At 38.0% G+C, this 11,685-nt stretch overlaps 1 pseudogene; it reads left to right on the forward strand.

Moving 5' to 3' along the window:
• The first annotated feature begins 2,446 nt into the window (after positions 1-2,446).
• Positions 2,447-2,563, forward strand: LOC145243100 (5S ribosomal RNA; annotated as a pseudogene).
• Positions 2,564-11,685: the final 9,122 nt, after the last annotated feature.

Raw genomic sequence — 11,685 nt, forward strand, 5'->3', positions numbered from 1 at the left:
TTCTAAGAAAGAAGCTTTGTTCATGGAATCCACGTTTTGATTTAGGCACAGATAAAGATTGGGGGAAATTTTTCACAATGGATTCAGCTAGACGGGTGTTTTTCGTGAAAGATTGGCGAGGGGGGGACCAGAGATTGGAGTTCAGACGAACACCTGCCATGGAAATAACGATAAAACAAGGATAGGCTCGCAACGTCTCTTCTGTGGGAGAGAGGTTGCAGGGTAGAGAAAAGGGCATCCCCCACTAAGCCACGAAGTCTATTTTGTACTCTGTCAAGGCAGGATAGGCTGTTTTTAGCAGCTCCTGCCCATATATGGCAGCAGTATTCCATCCTTGGACGTACTTGCCTTTTATATAGATAGAGAATTGCATCATTAGTGAGATATCTTCTGGAGCGGTAGAAGGATCCCACCATCTTTCCAGCGACCTTGGCAACAGACTTGATGTACGTGTTCCATTTCAGATCAGGAGTGAAGGTCAAACCCAGAAGCTTGTCAAATACGGAGCCTCTCCCAGACGAGAGCCATCCATCACAATTGATGCCAGATGGGGATCAGAGCGTTGATGATGTAAGGATACGAGTTTGGTTTTAGATGCATTAAAGGTAACCAGCCACGTCTTCCCCCACTGAACCACGCGCTCGAGATCAGAAGAGAGAGAATCAGAGAGAACTTTGTCATTTACAGCCTTTGATGTGTTGCCGTAGATGATCGTGTCATCAGTATAGATGTCAATGAATGATTTAAGTATGTGTTTACACTGATTGAGATTGTCGGACTGACTTCCTCATCTTGGTTGTTATTGTTACAACGTTTCGGCCGTTTTGCCCTCCGGCCTTCGTCAGGTGTTTTGTATCGAACTGGGGAACCGTTTGTTAGGAGTCTCGAACCCAACTCTTTATTATTATTATTACGGGGGTACCGTGTTCGGACTCCAGCTAGGCTTTGGGATATAGTTGCTGATTCTCTGTTTTTTAATGTTACTTTTTCACTGCCTTCGTTCAGGATTGAACTCAGCATCTTTTGGGTAACTGTAAACTTTGATACAACGTCTAGGACCACTCGGCCATATGTCACTAGGACATATTTATATTAGATTGGTGAAAAAAATAATGTTTTTTGACATGAAGTTGGACGTCAAAAAAACCCATTATTTTTACATCAATCTAATAATTACAACTTTATAGTACAGAAGTGTGCAAGATTTTACATTCAGACTAATAATTATGGATGTAACTTCTTATCAGTTCTTCACAGTCGACCTTTAAATGAGGGGGGGTAGTTACTCTTTGAGAAAAAAGACAAGGCCATATTTCTCAGGGCTTTAATATAACATATATACGCATCACTTCCATCGTTTTTATCAAAACAAATCTTCAAAGCCATTTGCTGATTTCAAAAATGCTTCAGACAAATATAAAATATTTATAAGGAACTCTTCTTAAAATTGACCCTGTGTCATACCATATTTTGTAGTGAAGCAAGAACCACTCTTCCCGCCGAGTTGCTAATCCGCTATTCTGGTTGCGTCTAATATTTTATATTTAAGTTATTTATTTTTGCTCACTTTTTTAGTTTCTTTCTCGTCACCCCATACCTCCAGCTGAGGGATTTCTTAAGTGCTAAGACATAAATATTAACATCAATTTGATATTCATCTTTGTGAAAATAGTGAGCACAGAAATTCCCAAATGACCGACCTGCATCGTGTGACGCGCCACAAAATGACACACCATTTATTCGTTTCGACATTCGTTCACAGTGATTTTCTTTATACTTTTTTGCACTTCTTTACGCTTAAAAAAAAAAATCCTCGTCCTTTTCCTATGATTTTGTTGTTCCGCTCGTAACCATTGCTTCTATCCCTTTCTGTCTCCTTTTCGTATTATTGTTTTCTTTAAATTTTCACATTTTTTGTCACTTTTTATTTATTCTTGCCTGTTTCAGTTATTTGTCGCGCCTTAATTTGTCGTACCTCAATAGTAAAACCCTTGAACCTCATTAATCTTATCCATCCATTTCCTTTTCGATTTACTAGCTGTGTATACGTGGCATTGCCCGGTTGAAACATATTATCGGGCGAAGGGTGTAGTCACATGCTACTGAAGATACACAGAATAACCTAACTTGTTATAAAAAGTGACCACTTGTTAAATTTAGGGAAGCATAAAACACATCCACCTTGGTCTATGAAAATCAAACGCAAAGTAACTCATAGCTTAAAAGGGAAATAACTCTCATAGCTTAAAAAAGCTTACGTTCAGTTTAAAACGCAGTTGTTATCAGCTATTAATAAATGAAAATAAATCGAATATACTTTAAATAATATATAAATTAAATAAATCAACTTTAAATAATATTTGTAAATAGAACAATTAGAACAATTTTATTGCAACAAACAATTAATAACGTCCAGCTAATTATTAAAATATGTACGGCATAAAATATATACGGCATAATCATGTTGAGACGCCGGTTCTCGTCAGATCAGCGAAGTTAAGCAACGTTGAGCCTGGTTAGTACCAGATGGGTGACCATTTGGGAATTCTAGGCGCTGTATGTGCTCCCCGCTTATCTCGGCATTTGTTAACAGTCGTCCTGTACATACACTTCACTTGCTACTGGTATTTAACAATGTTGACTTAGGAGAGGTGTGGTTGAGATTGCGCACCTCCTGCCACAAAAATTAACGCGCAGGTACCCCTACGTGGGTATCTATAATCTGTCAAAGTCTGAAGGAGTTCTCAATTATTAAAATAGATTTTTTCAATGTAATATGCAAATGAGTTTACTTATTGAATGTAGATTTCTGTTGAATATAAAGTATATATACAGAAATCATGCTGCTGGAATAAAAGTGTATATAAGTCAGTTTTCAATATGAGAATGAAGGTGTGAAACAATGTAAGTTTTGTAATTAATTAAATTGTGAGAAAACAACCAAACAATCAGGAAATTTTTTTTTTTTAATTCAATGTTCAACCCAAACAAGGCACAGTGCCACTTTGGCTACTATCAGGGACTTAATTAGCAGGGTCAATATGAAGGGAGATGAGTAGCAAGATGTTTGTTCACATTACACTTGGACTTCTGCATGCCAGTAGAGTTGGAAAAGCAGAATCCCGGAAGGGAGTTCCAAAGACCTACAGTTCTGGGGAAGAAACTATTGGAGTAAAAGGCTTTCTTGCACCTAGGGATCTTTACTGTAAAGGGATGAGACTTAGTAGCTTGTCGGGTTTGTCGGGGGTAGTTACGTCGGGGAGGTACAAGTGTTTGCAGTTCGTCAGAGCATTCACCATTAAAGTATTTGTAGAACAGGCAGAGGGATGCAACATCTCGTCGATGGGACAGAGGCTGAAGCCTAGATGACAGTTCAGGACCTATCAGGTTGGCGACTCTCTTTTTAACCCTGTCCAGGATCGAGAGACAAGCAGCAGATGCACCAGCCCAGATGTGACAGCAGTACTCCATACATGGGCGAATGGTGGCCTTACTGTCAGGCGTAAGTAGTTTTCTAGCACGGTAGAGGGAGCCAACCTTCCTTGCAGCAGTCTTGGCAATGTTCCCAATGTATCTATTCCAGTTCATATTCCCTGTAAACGTTAGGCCGAGGAGTTTAAAAGAAGTACTTTCAGGCAATGTGTTCTTGGCCATTGCTATTGGTGGTAGAGAAGGTTTCTTGTAGTTATTGAAGGAAACAAGCTTAGTCTTAGCAGCATTGAATGTGACCATCCATTTTTGTCCCCATTCCACTACAGATTGGAGATCATCCTCTAGTGTTTCTGCCATTTCCTTGGATATGTGTTCATTTGTTTTCCCCTCATATCTGTTATAGAGAGTGGTGTCATCGGCAAATATACCCATCTCCGAAACAATTTTATCAGGGAGGTCATTTATGAATATCAGGAATAATAGAGGTCGAAGGATATACCCCTGAGGTACTCCCGCATTTATGTCATATTGTTTAGATGTACGACCGTCGAGGACAACTTGGATTTTTCTCTTACTTAAGAAGGATTTAATTACATTATGAATTCATCCAGTGATTCCATATGATCTAATTTCCCTTAGAAGACCATCGTGCCATACCCTGTCAAAGGCCTTAGATATATCAAGGGCCACTGCTCTACCCTCCCCTGTTTTGTCCAATGAACGGTATATACGTTCAGAAACTACAGTTAAGATATCTGCTGTTGAACGGGCTTGCCTGAATCCATATTGTTTGTCAGTCAGGAGTTTAGCAGCTGTTAGGTGCTGGACTAGGGCTTGATTAACTAAGGACTCAAATATTTTTTATATTTAATTATAATAAATTAGTCGTTCAATTATTTGCTTTTTTTTTCCTTTTTATAAGATTTTCAATTAATATTAAATAAAACATTATTCTCTTTTCGATCTTCATCTCTTCGGTTCCTTCATTCTCTTTGTATTCATGTTCCATTCCCCCCACTTCTCGTTTTTCTGCTTCTACGACTTTTTATTCTTATCATGTTGACATCCTTCATTTTGCAACCATCTTCTTATTCTTCATCTCTTTATCCGGATTATTCTATCTTTCCCTTTTTTTTCCCCCCCTACATAATAACGTGTGAAGAAATTAATGCGTAATGTTTTTTCCTCTCCCTAAATACCCCGGAAGTCGCACGCACGCACGCGCACACCAGCATAACTCTGTCACGTGACGCAGCGGCTTCTGCGAACTGACATCTTACGCTAGATTCGCACGTCTCGACGGAAAACGAGAAGAGGCTAACTGCAGAGATAGAGATGCAAATGTGGCCAGCGTTAATCCTCCAGAGCTTCAACGCCCGCACGGCTTAAACAAGACGACTGATCCCGGCGGACATTTTGAAACCGACTCCGAAAAAGATGGCTTATCTTCTTGTGTTGCAGAAAGTTATTGAAAAAAAGAAAGAACGTTAAAACAAATTCCAAATATCCCTGTTTATTCAAATCATCTTCTTCGGAGACACGCTTTTATTTGGAAACTTTACAGGTACCAGAATTTATGACCATTTATGATTTTCGACATATTCACATGAATAATATTTTAAAGCAACGTTTTCCGTTCTCGGCATAAAATATGTGTTGTAATGATTTTGTAACAGAAGCTGCCTTGTAATAGTCCATCGTATAAAGAGCAGTTGTCTGTATGTCTGCGTGTATGTGTGTTTATATGTCTAGTTAAAAAAGTACAGCATTGGCCGGGATGAATAATATCTAAATTTACAAAAACATGAAATATTCATTCTTTGGGGGTTAAGTGGGTCAGGTTTTGTTAAAGGAGTTCAGTTTTTCAGACATTTAATGCATAATTTGCAAAGAAAATTTCACCTTATTCCTAGCATATTTTATTATATAAAGGATATATTTATTTATGTACGTGTATGGTTAGACAGAGAAGATTGGGCTGGACGGAGAAGTTCAAGTGTAACGTGAACCGACATCTTGCTGCCCAACTCCCCACCTAGTACCCCTGTAGCCTGTGTCCCTAATAGTTTGGGGTGAAAATGTAAAACCAAAAAAAAAAAAAATGTTGGAAAAGGGAATATTTAAAGAGGTAGACAGATAGAAGTTTTAATGTGTTATTCTTTTGTCACCAGGCAACACCGGGTAGTCATTCTAGTGTTTAATAAAGAAAATAAAAACAAAACTGGATATTCATAAAATACGTCTATTCAATCCGTGTATTTAACAATGAAAATGCTATTTCAATTGTAAATGTGACGGGCCAACAAACGGCTAGTCAAATAATCTTAGAAAGATGCGAAAACGTGTAACAGAGCACATATGAGCACGTATAAAAATAGCAGCAGCAGCAGCAGCAGCCTAACGATGAATGGCAAGCGATTGTATTAACAGCAGGAGCAGCGTTTGAACGCGTATGCAAATTGACAAGTGTAATCGTGCTTGCGTCTGAAGAAAAAGAAAAAGGACACCACGTGGACGAGTAGAGAAATAAGTCGACGCTGAAGGACACGGAGGCGTAAAGTGAAGGCGAGAATGGGAAGGCTGTACCAAGCGTGCGGTCGGAAGAAAAATAAATGCCAGTAGATTAGATTGACCTGTGGCAGCGAGAGACTTTTTAAGTGGTATCGAAACAAGAGAGTAACGGTTATAAATGCTTTTGTAAGAAAAAAAAAAAAAGAAAAAGAAAAATGCCGACGTGGATTTTTATTTATTCTTTTCTTTCCCGCCTTATTTGTATGGATTAAGTACTAAAGTAAAATATAATGCCACGTAATATTACAAACAAATATACAAGAATTAATTTATATATCGGTTTTGTTTTCGTATTTAATTATACACATTTAAACAAAATTAGTTTGCTAAAGATTCATACTAAAATTGCTCATATAGACTCGTGGCGCAACACCTAAGTGCGTTGATTAACAATCAGTTCTTAGTATAGTTTGAAAGTTACAACTTTTACTGCACGTATAATAACTAAGAATAGTATAATAATTAACACTTCGATCTGATCATGGCTGAAAGAACTAGAATAATCTAATTCTAGAGATTAAATAGTTAAGTTCGAAATTCTGATTTCGACTTACATGCCTGACTTCGACTTAAACATTTTCAAGTTTGAAAAGATCCATATGATAAAGGTCGGAGGTTACATCAGCTGAAACGTTGTAAAAATAAAAACTGATGGTAGCTAGAATAATTTAAAAAACTGTTTTGCGTTTGTTCATGTTTTTTTATGTGCATCATTTATAAAAATGTGTTTCAAGATTAAACAGTTGAAGCGCATTTCTATAGTAGGAATTGCGATGGTCAGTTCCCCATTCTGCATCAGTTGCCAGATTCAAATAACGGTTTTAAAGTTCGAATCTTAACATGCAGTATAATTTATGATCGTTTATAATTTTCGAACAATTTTCATGAATAATATTTTAAAAGTTTTTTTTTTCCAATTATTGTCATAAGTTTGTCTTAGCATGATTTCGTAGTCGAAGCAATCTACGTTGAAGTACTGTTGAAAAAAGAAAACCAAAAGTAAGAGTGTGTAATTTTGTGCGTTTATGTGATTTCAAACAAGCGTAATGGATCGATTTATGCGTTGACTCATCTAAACATATTCAAACATAAATGTGAGAGACGTAGGAAGATTATATCTAAAACTTGAGGGTGACCGACCAACCAACAGACAAAGCCTTAAGCTTTGGTAAAGCAAAATAGCAAACAAACGAACCATTAATACTTTAGCTGGTAGCTGGCTCTGTTTAGTCTATGCCGGCTTCCTTCTTCGGAGGAAGTTTCTGTGGAATATTAGATTCACAAGTGGTCCTCAGTCGCAGATGGTAGCAACGGTAAAATAAAGAATGACCTAACTTTGAAAACCGAAAGAAAGCTGTTACAAATCATTAACCAAAACAAGGAACACATCGCTCCGATGAGATATAGACAGCTGGTCCAGCATTACAGTAAGCTATCACATATGTACGGTCTCCCCAAGATACATAAAGACGGTATTCCACTCAGACCCATAGTGAGCTGCCGAGGCTCAGCATGCCACCCACTGAGCAGGTACCTTGTGGATATAATAAACCCATTAGCAGGCAAGTCAGCAACACATGTAAAGAATTCTGCCCACTTCACGGAACTGATCAAGGGAGCACCCATCAGTACCAACCAAATGGTAAGCCTAGATGTGGTTAGCCTGTTCACTAAAGTCCCAACTAGTGAGGCACTAGCAGTAATTCAAGACAAACTAGCTGCGGACCTCTCCATAGAAGAGCGCACATGTGTACCATTGCCAAACTTAATGGAAATGCTGACATTCTGCAGAGAAACAACCTACTTCAGAATGAGTACTGACCTATATCGACAAGCGGAGGGGCTAGCTATGGGCTCGCCATTATCACCAGTGACGGCGAACATATACATGGAATAATTCGAAGACATGGCCTTAGGTTCAGCTCCCTTAAAGCCAACTATGTGGCTAAGATATGTTAATGACACCTTCATATTCTGGCCCCATCAGGAAGATATCGAGGCTCTTCTAGACCATGTGAACTCAATAAAACCATCGATACAGTTCACAATGGAGAAAGAAAAAGATAACCAACTGGCCTTCCTTGATATGCTCATATCACGCACAGAGCATGGGTATAAGACATCCGTATATCGCAAGCCTACCTTCACCGGACAATACCTTAACTTCAACTCCCATCACCCATACAGTATCAAACATGGAATCGCACGCTGCCTACAACATCGAGCAGAGACAATAAGTAGCGACACCATTACATACCACCAAGAAATGGTCAGGTTGAAGAATACCCTCCGTCATAACAACTACCCCGATAGCATACTATCCACAAGACGTGTTAATAGTATAAGAAAGGAGAATGAGCCCCCAAAACCACCAACGGTCTGCCTGCCATACATACGAGGCATTTCCGAAAAGATTCAGAGAATATGTGCCCCCTACAATATCACGACGGTATTCAAGAGCGTGTCAACACCTGCTACGAGTGAAGTCCCGCATGGAGGAGAACATGACCAAGAACTGCATATACTCCATCCCATGCAGTTGCAGAAAGGTTTACATGGGTGAAACATGCCGCCCCCTCAAAGTAAGGGTGGAAGAACACCGAAAAGCGGTAACTAAAGGGGAGACGGAAAAATCGGGTATAGCCAACCATGTCTGGATGGAGAGGGGGGACTATCGCCCCCTATGGGATGAAGTAAAAATAATAAACAGAGAGACCCACTGGAAAGCTCACATGCTCGGACATAACAACCTGCTGAGCCAACCAAGCGTAGAGCTGAATTTGGACACCTCTAATAGAGAGAGCAAACATTGAATAACAAAATAGGTTTAACATTAACAAAAACCAACTAAGAATTGTCCTATGACATATGGTCGAGTGGTCATAGACGTTGTATCAAAGTTTACAGTTATCCAAAGGTTCAATTCTGAACGAGGGCAGTGAAAAGTAACATTCAAACTGAGAATCAGAAACTACGTCCCAGAGCCTAGCTGGAGTCCGAACACTGTACCCCCGTAATAATAATAAAAGGTTGGGTTCGAAACTTATAACAAACGGTTCCCCAGTTCGTTACAAAACACCTGATGAAGGCCGGAGGCGAAACGGCCGAAACGTTGTGACTATAACAACCATGATGAGGAAGTCAGTCCGACAATCCCAATAAATGAAAGCACCTCACCTCAAAAATACAGACAATTACTTAGCTACTTTACATGCATTTTCTGCATTAAGTCGCCCCATTAAGAGACGTATATATTTATATGCGTCTGTATCTTTTATGTACGTATAAAGACATACATATATAAACATTTTTAGATATTATTAGCGGGGGCGGGCGTAAAATATGCTTAAATATGATATTTTAATTCGTCCAGATTTCGTATATATTTTTAAAGCGTCGTAATTTCAAAAGTAAAACAAAAAAGTATTATGGTCCCATCAACTGGAATCGAAACCGAAAGTAAAACTGTAGCATTCAAAGCTGATGACGTTACCATTGTACCAACGTGACACGCATATGCACTAATAAAAACTAAAACTTAACTAAGATGAATCTACAAAATGTATAACGATTTTTTTAAATTTTGACCAATTTTTAACTCCTTACAAATTACTTTAACCGACTAAAGACCCATAAAAGAAGGTCCGTAAAAAATCCAATCATTTTAGGGCCCTAGGGAGAAATGCAGTTTGAAAATTTGAAGACAAATAGACAGACATATAGCCTTTTATATATTACATTTAAGAAGTTACATTAATCGGCGTCAATATTTGATAAAGAAAATACATTTACCATTTACGCTTTAAGATTGTACATGTCTATGCACATAATATTCTCACTCTCCTGATTATAACGTGCAAAAGTCGAGAGGTTTGGTATGAATAACTGAATACATGATTTTATATAAACGTTTCTTTCTATCTTTTCCCCCAAAATAGTGAGAAAAATGTTGAAAAAAAAAAGCGACCGCTATGAAACGTTGAATTATTATGCAGTTATTTTCGAAGCATGTTTTCGACTAGTATATTATGACTAGAACAATGATGACATTCTTTACATTCTTTGGATTCTCGGGTATATATGCCATACAGTTAGACACACTTAACCAACCGAACCACATCCGTCTATATAAAAACATATAAGATATTAACGGATATATACTCAAGAGTCAAAATAATGAAAAGAATATGCTGTTGTCACAGCTCTAGTTATCACTAGGTCTATAACAACAGCATATTCTTTTCATTGTTTTGACTCTCTAGTATATATCCGACACAGTTAGACAGCGTTAATCAACCGAGACCCACATCACTCTATATAAAAGCATATCAGATATTAACGGAGAGTCAAAGCAATGCCCTAATTTACAGATTAATGGACTATGACGTCACTTCCTCTGGTGACGTCACTTCCGGTAATGAGTTCTGGTGCCCGTACATTATTGGCACGGGAATAAGAAAGTCGGGTGCAAAACGCCCACAGTTGAGGAATGGTATTTCTCAACCCGCTTTGCTTGTAATTAATGTGAATACATGTTCGTTTTCCTAAAAAATCCTTTCGTTTACTACCGTTTAGCACTTATCAAACCCCAAAATAAAACAAAGACAGTCGAGGATACGTGCTATTGAAATTAATGGAGTTAGTTGAAATAATGAAGAATATTGTGAGAGGATTGAAAACGACGACTTGAACGAAAAAAAAACAGTTGATGACTTATGAAGACGGATTATTTTCGCCATTAAGTGCAATAATCACCTTAAAATAAGTTAAAACTGATCTAACCAGATCATGTGTCAAACAAATAGTAAATGTGTTGTCCAATGAAAATAGATATAGCAAAAAAAAAAAAAAAAAAAAAACGAAAAGAAAAGAAAACGAAGATCATGTTTGCAATTTAATATCAGCAACTGAAAGAAGTTAACTTGAGATATTTCTATTGCACCTCGTGGATTATCGCTGTCAAGAAGTTTGCTCAGAGAAATCTTCAGAGATTTACGAGACGAAATAAGGAAACCAACTTCGCTCGGAGGAAGCAGACCTTTACATTGGGTTATATCAGCTTCAACATAAGTACATACACGCACATTTACACGTATACACACGCATATATTCACATGCACATACATATATACACGTATGAACAAGACAGAGAAAGAGCAAGTTGATATAACTTTAGCACATTATTTATATCAGTTCCAAGGAGTCAAAATTAACAAATATTTGGCGTATGATTGTTTCTAAGGCGTTGCCTGGATGTTTGGAGGTGTGTGTTGAGCCAAAAAAATAAAATAAAAACAAAAAGTCATAGTAGAAAGGCAGGCTCGACCCCGTACCGCAAAGGAGGAAAAGAACGGGGAAAAATGTGACGTCTTTGTTGTTACAACCACCGCCAAACCGGAAGTGACGTAGGTTTAAATTAAGGCTAGACAATCGAAGGGAGAGGATGACTTTCGAAAATATCGGCGAAAAAAGGAAACTATATCCAAAATTTCAAGTGTTTAGACCCAAAATTGGCGGAGGAGTTTGGTAGAGTTCTCAAAGGTCAAATCGTTTAACTTCGACCTCTTAAGAGCCAGATTTCTGACCGAAAACGGATTTCACAGATTTTCCCAAATCTCAGTACCCTGTATATCAAATTTCAAGTCTGTAGACTGAAAATTGACAGAATTATTACGCAGGGAA

This window comes from Euprymna scolopes, chromosome 21 (genome assembly GCF_053919585.1).
Source record: "Euprymna scolopes isolate OS-2025 chromosome 21, ASM5391958v1, whole genome shotgun sequence".
In the NCBI taxonomy this organism is placed as follows: domain Eukaryota; kingdom Metazoa; phylum Mollusca; class Cephalopoda; order Sepiida; family Sepiolidae; genus Euprymna; species Euprymna scolopes.